Genomic DNA, 12,305 nt, shown 5'->3' with positions numbered 1-12,305 from the left:
ACTGTCTTCAAAAGAACTGTATTTGGTGATGTACCAGTCAACTCCTTTCCCAGTAACTAGCTACCATTTCTGGGGAGCACCTACTCCATTAGAGAAAGGCAGTGGGTCCAAGCAGTGTTAGGGGTCCTCTGTTAACTTTCCATCGGTATAACAAAATACTTGAAATAATCAACTAAGAAAAGATTTGGGGTTACAGTTTTAGAAGTTCTGGTCCCTGATGGATTGGCCCCATTGCTGTGGCTCTGTAGCAAGGGAGCATATGTTGGGAGCTTGTGGTGGACCAAAACTTCTAGCCTTATGACCAGGACCCAGAAACGGTCTGGGCTCCCACAATCCTTTTCAAGGGATCTACACCTTATCCCCACCTATTAAAGTTTTCTCCACCTCCCAATAATGCCACACTGACCAAGACTCAACACATGGGCCTTTAGGGATCATTTAAGATCCAAACTGTACCAAGCCCTCAGAAAGGGACTGGGATAGATGACTACAACAGACAATCTTGCTTTAGGGAGTTTTGGTTTCTGTACATGATTTCAGTTCCTGGCAGTCTACCTGAGATGATACATTTGAAGAGGATGGGTATTGCATGACTTCAGTCTTTGCCACCCACCAAACTTCCACACCATCCTTGGACTCATGGGTACACTTAATCCTTTTACCTCTCTCCAGCTGGTAGCCCCTAATTTAACTAACTAGATCCTAGGAGGGAAAATGACAGCGACTAGAAAGCTATTGGCTGTAAGCTATTCAGGCAGGCAAGTGCAGACCATTTCTGTGTTCAAGGGGAACCAAAGGAGAGAATTATGTATTGATTGAATATAAACTGCACCAAGCTCTGGAAATCAGTTACCTCCTTTAACCTCAATACAGTTCTGCCAATAAAGGATTGTTCGCATGAAAAATAAATGAGCTCAGAATGTTGACAGGATGTTCCCAAGACAACATTATGTGGTGATACCAGGCTTGGAAACCAAGTGTGATGCTTTTTTTGGTTTGTTTTTGATTTTGGTACTGGGGATCTAACTCAGGACCTTACGCTTGCGAGGCAGGCGCCAAAACCACTGAGCTAAATCCCTGGCTCTGTGATGCTTTTTGTTTTGTTTTGTTTTTGAGGACCAGGAGTGATACTGGGGATTGAGCCCATGGCCTTACGCATACGAGGCAAGCACTCTAGCACTATACTGCTGAGCTACAGTCCAGTCTGTTTTCTTTTCTTTACATTTTGAGAGAGGATCTCATTTAATTGCCCAGGTTGGCCTTGAAATTTTTATCCTACAGGTGTATGCCATTGTAGCTGGCTCCAAGTATAATTGATATGCAGTGCATTTTCTCTGCATTGTACTACTTTAACAAAAGAATATTGATTAAGCACTCACTTTGTGCTAGTTTCTGTTATCAAGTTCTTTGAATACATTTTCTCTTTTGGTTTAAAAATCTAGTGTCTTGCTAAAATTAGATTATCATAGTTTCCTTGGGTGAGGTCCAACTTATTTCACTCTTATTACCAACTCTCCTGGTAGATAATAGTGTTCCAAGATAGCTAGTGCCATTTTTTTTTCTTTTGAAACAGCATCTCACTCTAGTTCAGGCTGGACTTAAATTCACTATGTAGTCCAGGCTGGCTTTGAACTTGGGGCAATCCTCCTGTCTCAGCCTCCCTAGTGGTAGGATTACAGGCATGCACTAACCATTTTCTAACCATATGGAATTTTATAATTTAACACTTAAAATATTTTCTGATATGCTCAAGTAGTGCTGGTAAGTACTAGAAATAGATCTAGATGAGTAGTAAGCAATACAGGATCATAAATTTGACCAATATCAAGCAGAAGAAATAAAGTATGTTAAGAATTTGTCTCCCTTTTAGTGAACCTCTACTTCCTGTCCTCAGATGCTGGCAACCACTGATCTGTGTTGTGCCCCTGTGGTTTTGCATTAGCATGGATACTGTGTAAAGAGAATCATAGATTTTATAGATTTATTTTATAACATTACATATTTAAACTATTATTCTTTTAATTTTTTTCAGCCCTGGATCTGAATCCAGGGCCTGTATATGCTAGGCAAATGTACTACTAAACTACAACCCCAGACCATTTTTTTTTCATTTTTTTCTTCATATATATATACATATATATATATATTCATTAAATTCATTGGTACATTTCAGGTATACAGTACAATGACATTCATCATTTGGAATTTATACCTTTACATGATATATCTTGGTTCTTGTTTTTCCTTCATTCCCCTGCCCTCCCTGCAGACCCACCACTCCTCCCTATTTACAAAGACTTTGTTTCCATTTCTCATATTCTTTTTCCTTTCCTTTACCTTACCCCTCCCACTTCCCATTCCCCTTTAGACAATTTCTGCCTATTTCACATTATGTATTGTACATTTTGATCTATATTTACACTTTCAGGTTCTTACATCAAAGGAACTATTCAGTATTTACACATGTATCCTATTTACTTCACTTAAGTGTATGACCTTATGTGCATCAATTTAGTTACAAATGTTTCTAGTTTCTCATTCTTTATGGCCGAGTAGTACTCCATTTTATAAAAAAACCACATCTTTATCTAGTCTTCAGGTGATGGGCAATTGGGCTGTTTCCAAGTTTTAGCTATTAAAAACTGCTGCTATAAACATGGGTGCGCATATATCACTGTGGTATGATTCTTTATTTTTTGGGAAGATACCCAGCAGGGGATTAGCTGGGTCAAATGGGACCTCTAATCCTAGTTTTTTGAGATATCTCCATATTGATTTCCACAGTGGTTGGACCAGCCTGCATTCCCACCAACAGTAGAGAAGGGTTCCTTTCTCCCCACAACCCCACCAGCATTTGTTGGTTGATTTTTTGCGGGGGGTACCTGGAATTAAACTCAGGACCTTGTGCTTGTGAGATAGGCACGGGCCCCACTGAGCCAAATCCCAGCCCTGGTTAATTTCTTGATATCAGCCTTTCTTTCTGGAGTGACGTGAAATCTTAGTGTTTTCATCTAGAATGACCAGTGTTGTTGAACATTTTAAAAATATATTTACTTGCTGCTTTTACTTTTTTGTCTGATTAATGTCTTTTCATTTCAGATGCCCATTTTTGAATTGGGTCTTTAAATTTGAGGGGTCTGATTTTTTAAAGTTCTTTATATATTCTAGATAGTAGTTCTTTGAGGAGCAGCTGGTAAAAATTTTTTCCCACATTGTCGGTTGTCTCTTAGCTCTGTTGGTGGTTTCTCTTGCAATGCAGGAGCTTTTTGTGTTTTTTTTTTGGTACCAGGGATCGAACTCGGGACCTTGCGCTTTTGAGGCAGGTGCCAGAACCACTGAGCTAAATCCCCGGCCCATGCAGGAGCTTTTTAATGAGATGAGATCCCAGTTGTTGATGCTTTGTGCTAGTTCCCGTGCTACTGAGGTTTTGTTCGTAAAGTCTTTTCCTATTCCAATGTCTTCGAGAGTTCTACCTAACCTAACTTCCAGAAAGTTTAGTGTTTCTGTTTTAATATTTAGATATCTGATCCACTTTGATTTTGGTTTAGTGCATGGTGAAAGATTTTTAATCTTTGGCAGGATGAAATTCAATATTTCTAGCACAATTTATTAAAGAGGCTATCTTTCCTCCAGTGAAGGTGGTTGGCTCCTTTGTCAAAGATGAGGTAGCTGAGTATGTCTGGAGTTGTGTCTGCTTCTTATTTATTCTACTGATCCTCGCGTCTTTTTCTTTGCCAGTACCATGCTGGGTTTTTTTTTTTGTTTTTGGTACTGGGGATTGAACTTGGGACCTTGCATTGTGAGGCAGACAGTGGAATCACTGAGCTAAATCCCTGGCCCAGTACCATGCTGTTTTTATCACAGTGGCTTTGTAGTATAGTTTCACGTTGGGTATTGTGATGTCCCCTGTCATGTCATTGTTGCCTAGAATTGCTTTTGCTATTTGGAGTCTCTTCTGGTTCCAAATGAATTTTTGGATTATTTTCTCAGTTTTGGGAATATGTCCATTTTTACTATAATGGTTCTTCCTACCCAGGAACAAGTGATGTCTTTCCATTTTCTGTTATCCTCTTCAATCTCTTTTTTCAGAGTGCTGTAGTTCTCAAGGTAGAGGTCTTTTACTTCCTTCCTTAGATTGATTCCTAGATAGTTCATTTTTTGGATGCTATTTTGAAAGGAATTATTTCCCCATTTTTTTCTCTCAGTGATTCTATTATTTGTGTACAAGAAGACTATTGAGGTTTGAGTGTTAACCTTATATCCCGCTACTCTACTAAATCTGTCAAGTCTACATGTCTTTTAGCAGAGTTTTTTTTGGTTTTCCACATAGAGTGTCATGTCCTCAGCATATAATGACAGTTTAACTTCTTCCTTTCCTATCTTTATTCTTTTTATTTCTCTTGTCTAATTGCTGTGGCTAATGTTTCCAAAACGATATTAAACAGAAATGGTGATAGTAGATATCCTTGTCTTGTTCCTGATTTTAGTGTGAAAGGCTTCAGCTTTTGACCCATTAATATGATGTTGGTTGTTGGTTTTTCATAGATTGCCTTTTTCAGGTTGAGACAAAGACCTATTTCAATTTTCTTTAGGGTTTTTATCATAAATTGGTGTTGGATTTTGTCGAACACTTTTTCTACATCTATTGAGATGATCATATGTTTTTGTCCTTGACTGTTAATAAAGTGTATTAAATTTATTGATTTATGTATGTTGAACCATCCTTGCATCCCTGGGATGAATCCCACTTGGTCAGGGTGTATGATCTTGATGATCCTCTGTATTCTTTTTGCCAGTATCTTATTGAGGATTTTTGCATCTATGTTGATTAGGGAGATTGGCCTGAGTTCTATTTTTCCATTGGGTCCTTCTCTGCTTTTGGAATCAAAATAATACTTGCTTCCAGGAAAGAATTTGGGAGTATTGCTTCTCTTTCAGTTCCATTAAAGAATTTGAGAAATAGTGGCATTAGCTCTTCCCTAAATTTCTTGTAGTATTCAGTAGTGAAGCCATCCAGACCTGGGCTTTTCTTTGTTGGCAAATTTTTAATTATGTTTTAAATTTTATTAATTGTAATTGGGATGTTTAGAATTTATATATCTTCGTTCAACTTTGGTAAGTTATATGTATCTAGGAATCTGTCCATTTCTTCTGTTTTTTGCATTTGATTGGAGTACAGGTTCTTGAAGGAAGGTATTGATGATCCTGTGGATTTCTGCTGGATCTGTTATGATTTCACTCTTTTTGTTCCTAATTGCATGGATTTGAGCCTTTTCTTTCCTTTTGTTGATAAGGTTTGGGTAATAGTTTATTGATTTTATTCTAAGAACCAACTCTTTGATTCATTGATTTTTTTGTATCATTCTCTTAGTCTCCATTGCATTAATTTCTGCTCTGATGTTTATAATTTCCTCCCTTGTACGAGCTTTGGGCTTATCTTGCTCTTTTTATAGGAGCTTGAGGTTCAGCATTAGGTTGTTAATTTGAGCTCATTCTGTTTTCCTCATATAGGCATTCACCAATAAGAATTACCCTCATAGAACTGCTTTCATTGTGTCCCATGAATTTTGGTATTTTGTATTGGCATTATCATTTAATTGTAGAAACTGTCTAATTTCTTAATTTCCTCTGTGACCCATTGGTTATTCAGGAGGGTGTTATTCAATTTCCATGTGTTTGTGAAGTTCTTATGGTTTCTTATGCTATTGACCTCCAATTTAATTGCACTATGGTCTGATAATATACAGGGGATAACTTCAGTTCCTTTGAATTTACTTAAACAAGTTCTATGAGATAGTATGTGGTCTATTATAGAGAATGAAACGGATGCAGATGAAAAAAATGTATATTCTGATTTTGTGAGGTGGAGTACTCTGTAGATATATTTTAAGTTCATTTGTTCAAAAGTTTTGATCAGTTCTAGTATTTCATTGTTGATTTTCTGTTTGTGACAGTCAGGTATTGAGGTCCCCCACTGCAATTGTATTAGTGCTTATTTGGTTTTTCATGTCCATTAATATTTGTTTTATATAGTTGGGTGCACTAGTATTTTGTGTATATATATTTGTGGTTGTCATCATCTCTTCATCTTGGATTGTTCCCTTTACAAGGATGTAGTGACCTTCTTTGTGTCTCTTAATTAGTTTTAGTTTGATAATCTACTTTGTCTGCAAATAGGATAGCTACTTCTGCATTTTTCCAGTTTCCTGTCACATGGAGAATGTTTTTCATCCTTTTACTTTCAGCCCAAGAATTTCTTTTTTTTAATTAAGTTTATTGATACATTTTAGATATAAAATACAGTTACATTCATCATTGAGATCTTGTACTTTTACATGATGTATCTTGGTTCTTATTATTTTCCCCTTCCCCTGCCCTCCCTTCACCCCCTGCACCCTTTTCTATTTGCAAAGACTTTGTTTCCATTTTTTTTCCTTTTCTCATATTTTTTCTTTTCCCTTCTTTCCTTTCCCCTACCATTCCCACTTCCCCTACTCCTTTAGACCTTTTCTTCCTATTACACAATATGAATTATACATTTTTAAAATTATAATATCAAAATTTAGAGGATATTACCACAGATTTTACAAAATTTAAAAGGATATAGAAAGCATATTATAAAAATCCTTTTTGAAATAAATTTGACAGGGCCGGGGATTTAGCTCAGTGGTTCCGGTGCCTGCCTCACAAGCGGAAGGTCCCGAGTTTGATCCCTGGTACCAAAAAAAACACCATACAAAACAAAACAAACAAAAAGAAATAAATTTGACAACTTCTGTGAGGTACCTTGGAAGACAAATGAAACTGACTCTGGAGGAAATGTAAAATGTGAATAGCACCTATTAAGGTATATTTCTACCTTGAAAACCTATCCGTATGACAACAGGGTCATATACATTTTAACTGATGAATTATATCAAACATTTAAAGCAGAAGAAAGAAGGAACACTTCTCATTTTAGGAAATCAACATTGTGCTAATCCTAAAACTGGATAAAGATAATAGAAGAAAAAAGTATGAACATAGATAAAAATTTGTTTAACAAAACAAACTATTAGAAGTCAGATCTGGCAGTATGTAGAAAGTGGTTTTATTATAGGGATGGCAGTGTTGGTTTAGCCTTGGAAGATCCACCCCTATAAGTCAGCATTTTAACAGAGGAAAGGAAAAAGCCATATGATCCTGTCACTAGTTGGAGAAAAAGTATTGGACTGGATTCTACAGCTGTTCATGGTAAAAGCTATCAGGAGCCTAGAAGTAGAACAGAACCTTCTCAACTGATAAGACATGTACTCCATACTTCAGCAAAAATGCCTTATATGAATGGAAAAAATAGAATGCTTTCTCCTTAAGGTGGGGAACAAGGGCAGATATGCCTACTGTTCATCTGTCTATTAAACTTTGAAACATAGGCCTAAACCAAAATAGCCTGGCAATAAAAAGAAACAAATAGCATAGGGTTGGCAAGGTAGAAGTAAAATCTTTATATGTAGATGAAATGATCATCTACAGAGAAAATACTAAGAAATCTCTAGGAGCCCCTAGAACTTTTATTTGAATTTAGGATGATTAGAAAACACAAGGTATATAACAAAATTCAGGTCTGTGTATACTTGCTATAAATGAAGAATTGGATATTGAAATTTAAAAGTTATGTAGCGGTACAAAGGACCTAGAAAAGTAAAAATAAAAAAAAATAGTGTTGGAAGACATTACCTAATTTTTTTTTTTTGGTACCAGGGATTGAACTCAGGATCTTGCACTTTCGAGGCAGGCAGTGGAACCACTGAGCTAAATCCTTGGACCTTATTACCTAATTTTAAGACTTGCTGTAAAGCTACAGTAATCAGGGTAGTGTTGGTGTAAGGAAAGACATATAGATCATTGGAATAAAACAGAAAATCTGGAAATAGAACCACACATATATGGTCCACTGAGTTTCAAAAGATTATTTAACATTAACATTTTATAGAACATAAACTCAACTCAAGAGCAGAGGAAAAGATAGTGTTTTCAGCAAATGGTACTAGAACGCCTGTTATCTGTATGTAAAAAATTAACCTGAACCCTTTATTTCCATATATAAAAATAACTTGAAAGGATCTATGAACCTAAATATGAAAGAGAAACTATAAAACTTTAGGAAGAAGTTATAACAGAAGATGTTTATGAATTTAGGGTAGGCAAGAATTTCCTAGGATAAAAAAACATGATGTATTAAAGAAAAAAAATTGATAAATGAGATTCCATCAAAATTTAGAACTTTAAATGACATCATTAAGAAAATGAAAAGTAGTCCTTAAATAGACCATATTTATTTATAATGCATATAACCTTAGACCAGAATATATAAAGAGCTCTTAAAGCTCAATAATAGATACCCGAATTAAAAAGTAGGCACAAGAAGATGATAAATAGCCAGTACAGCACAAGGAAAGGTGTGCAACATTAGAATCAGAAAAATACTAATCAGTACAATAACAAGATTGAAATATACACTCGTTAGGGAGATGAAGTTAAAAGTTTTGAAAGAACATGTCAGCTTAGGTGTGAACCAGTTAGAACTTTTGAATACTGCTAATGCAAATGTAAAGTGATAAAACCATTTTGGAAAACAACATAGAAATTACTTGTATTACTGTTAAGAACCAACATTTCTGCTCTTAAGTTTTTGCTTAAGAGGAATGAAAACACATTTTCACAAAAGATTTGTACATACTAGTTGACTATCCCTTATCTGAAATTCTTGGGACCAGAAGTGTTTCAGCTTTTGGGTTGAAATTCACTTGTTCTCTGAAGAGGACACCTACTTCTTTTTTTCGGGTTTCTGTCACATGGAGTATTGTTTTCCACCCTTTAACTTTCAGTCTATGCATTTCTTTTTGAATTAAGTGTGTTTCTTGTATGCAGCATATTGTTGGATCTTGCTTCTTGACCCATTCTGCCAGTCTGTTTCTTTTGATTGGTGAATTGAGACCATTAACATTGATGGTTATAACTGATACATACTGACATCATTGTCATGACTTTTTCTTTTTGTTAGATTCTCCCCCTTTGCATTTAATTCCTTGTCAGGCCCAATGGATTCATTCTGCTGTGTTTCCTGGGGTTGTGATCTTCAATGTCTGTTCCTAGGATATTGTCTAAAATTTTTTGGAGTGCTGGTTTGGTATTCATCAATTTCCTCAGGTGCTCTTTGTCATGAAAGTAACTCATTTCTCCATCAATTTTGAAAGATAGTTTTGCAGGGTTCATCCATCTGGGTTGGAGGCTGTTTTCCTTTAGGGTTTGGAATATGTCGCTCCAAGCTCTTCTTGCCTTGAGGGTTTGCATTGAGAAGTCTGCTGTGATTCTGATGGGCTTTCCTTTGTATGTGATTTATTTCTTTTCTCTAACTGCTTGTAGAACTTTGTCCTTCTGTTGGGTTTCTGGAATCTTAATTTATATGCCTATGTGTAGAGTTTTTTGTTCAAGGCTAGTTTGAGTCCTATATGCCTTACTTATCTGTATGTCAAGTTCTTTACCCCTGCTTAGGAAGTTTTCTGCCATCACTTCTGTGAAGAGTTTTTTTTATGTTATCTTCACTCTCTCCTGTTTCTTCATTGACTCTGATCAGTCTTACGTTATTCTTCTTTGCATCATCTAGCAGCTGCTTGATTGATTTCTCGTGGTTCCTTACAATTTTAAGGAAATTTTTCTTTTCCTTGTCACTAATTGCAATCTTATCTTCTATATCTGAAATTTTGTCCTCACATTGACTCATTCTGTTGCATAGGCTTTCAGTGGAGTTTTTAATCTCCTGTAAATGTTTGTATCTGTTTTATGGATTCCATCATGTTCCTCAGTTCCTCTGTTTTTTTATATGTGTCCTCTAGATTTATTAATCATGTCTTGCACTATGAGTACAATCTCTTCTGTTACCTGAGAAATTATTTCTGATTTCATTTTTTTCCAGATCTTCTTTTGTTGCCAATTCAAGGAGTTCAGGTGGTTGAGTTTCATATTGTTCCTTCAAATTTCCTTTTGGGGTTGCTGTAGGTGATCTGGAAATTTGGTTTTGTGGCTTATTTACGTGTGTTCTCATTTTGACATTGGTGGGGGTTGTCCTGCTGGCACCCATGTGGCACACCTCTATGCTGGGAGCATTGCTATGGCGGCCTGGGTGCCTCCTCCTGGGCACTGGGATTGGCTCACTTCCTCTGCTCTGGGAGCGGTGCTGTGGTGTCTGGGGAGCCTCCTCCTGGGCACTGGGAGTGGCTCACCTCTTGTGCACTGGGACCGGTGCTATGATGACCCGGGAGCCTTCTCCTGGGCACTGGGAGTGGCTCACCTCCTCTGTGCTTGGAGCAGTACTATGGTGGCCAGGGAGACTCCTGGGTGCTGGGAGCGTCTCACCTCCTCTGTGCTGGGAGCAGTCAGAATTTCTTTTTTAATTAAATATGTTTCTCATATACAGCATATTGTTGGATTTTGCTTTCTAATTCATTCTGCCAGTCTGTTTCTTTTGATTAGTGAATTGAGACCATTATTATTGGTGGTTATAACTGATATGTATTGACTTATCCTTGTCCTGGTATTTTCCTGCTGTTGACTCTTTTATTTTTCATTCTTTCCCCCTTTTACTTTAATTTCTTGCCTTGCTGCATAGGTTTGTTCTGTTGGGCCTCATGGAGTTGTGACTCTCCTTGTTTTTTTCTACGATATTGTTTAGAATTGTTTGGAATGCTGGTTTGGTGTTCATGAAGTTTCTCAGGTGTTGTTTGTTGTGAAAGTATCTTATTAGTAAATCTATTTTGAAAGGTAGTTTAGCAGAATACATTAATTCAGGTTGGAAGTTGTTTTCTTTTAGGACTTGAAATACTTCACTCCAGGCTGTCCTTGAGTTGAGGGTTTGTGTTGAAAAGTGTGCTGTGATTGTGATGGTGTTTCCTTTGTGTATTATTTGTTTCTTTTCTCTAACTGCTTGTAGTATTTTGTTTTTCTGTTGGCTGCTTTCTGGGATCTTGAATATTATATGTCTAGGTGTAGAGGTGTAGATTTTTTTGGTCATGGCTAGTTTGGAGTACTGTATGCCTCCTCTGTATGTCAAATTCTTTTCCTCTGCTTGGGAAGTTTTATGGCATTACTTCTGTGAAGTTTTTTTTTTATGTCATTTGTATTTTCTCTTGTATTGTGGTGGACTCCTATCAGTGATATGTGATTCTTTGTGTTATCTAGCAGCTGCTGGATCAATTTCACATGGTCCCTTAGTATTTTCAAGAAATCTCTTTTCATGGTCACAAACCACAATCCTGTCTTTTATATCTGATATTCTGTCTTCACATTGGCTCATTCTGCTGTGAATACTTTCAATAGAGTTTTTCATCTTCTGGATATCTGTTTGGATCTGTTTCATGGATTCCATTTCTTTCCTATGTTGGGTGTTCATGGTTTCCATTTTTTATGCTGGGCATTCATGGCTTCCTTTGTGGTTTTGAGCTCATCTAATTTTATTTATCTGTTTCTGTTTTATAATCTCTAATCATGTCTTTCATTCTGCTCCCCATCTCTGTATTTTTCTGGGAAATTATTTCTGTTTTGTATTTTTCTAGAGCCTCATTCATCTTTTTTGTTACTTCCTGTGCTATCAGTTCCGGGTGTCTAAGTGGTTGATTATCAGAGTTTGTCACCTCGTTTCCCCCAGAATTTGCTCTTGTTGAGCTGGAAGTCTTGGTTTGTGCCTCGTTTAGGAGTCTTTTTATTTCTATTTTTGTTGTTGGTGCTATTTTTGGTTTCATTCCTGGGGTTGATACTTAGTATTGCTTATTGTGAGTGTCTTTATTGCACGTACCTAGAACCCTTACGGAATGATTGCTTCTTAGAGGTGTCTTCCAGGTATAGGTGGTCTTTAGCTTTTGAGTCTCTAATGACTCTTAGGCAATCTCGTTTTAAGTATACCAGGAAGGACAACTGATTAGATCAATCACAACACCTTAGCCCAAGTGATACAGTTGGCATCAACAATACCATCAAACACAGCTTAGAAAAAGACAATTTGTGGTAGCTATTAATCTGTCACCTTTAACCAGGTAAACTAGATCAAAATAGAGGACCAGCCCCAAATATGTTCGTAGGGAATAAACTCTTCAATATAGCAAATTTACCATTTGGGATGAGGATGTAGGATTTGTGTGGGACGGACAGAGAGAAGGAGAGGAAAAGGTTAGAAGTGAGGCTAGAGGACACAGGAAGATCACACAAACTTTGGGAAGCTGTTGAAGGACTAGGGAAAGAGTATAGGATCAAAGATAAGAACAGAACAAATT

At 36.8% G+C, this 12,305-nt stretch overlaps 1 protein-coding gene across 8 annotated transcripts in view; it reads left to right on the top strand.

Moving 5' to 3' along the window:
* The window catches only part of Gnl3l (G protein nucleolar 3 like), a 119,473-nt gene that overhangs the window by 47,773 nt on the left and 59,395 nt on the right, over positions 1-12,305 (top strand). The gene's annotated exons all lie outside the window — the stretch shown is intronic.

Source organism: Heterocephalus glaber, unplaced genomic scaffold (genome assembly GCF_053883595.1).
Source record: "Heterocephalus glaber isolate CG9 unplaced genomic scaffold, H.glaber_assembly_v1.0 deba00001545, whole genome shotgun sequence".
Classification (NCBI taxonomy): domain Eukaryota; kingdom Metazoa; phylum Chordata; class Mammalia; order Rodentia; family Bathyergidae; genus Heterocephalus; species Heterocephalus glaber.
Note: the sequence above shows the minus strand (reverse complement) of the source record. Positions and strands in the feature narration are given on the sequence as shown.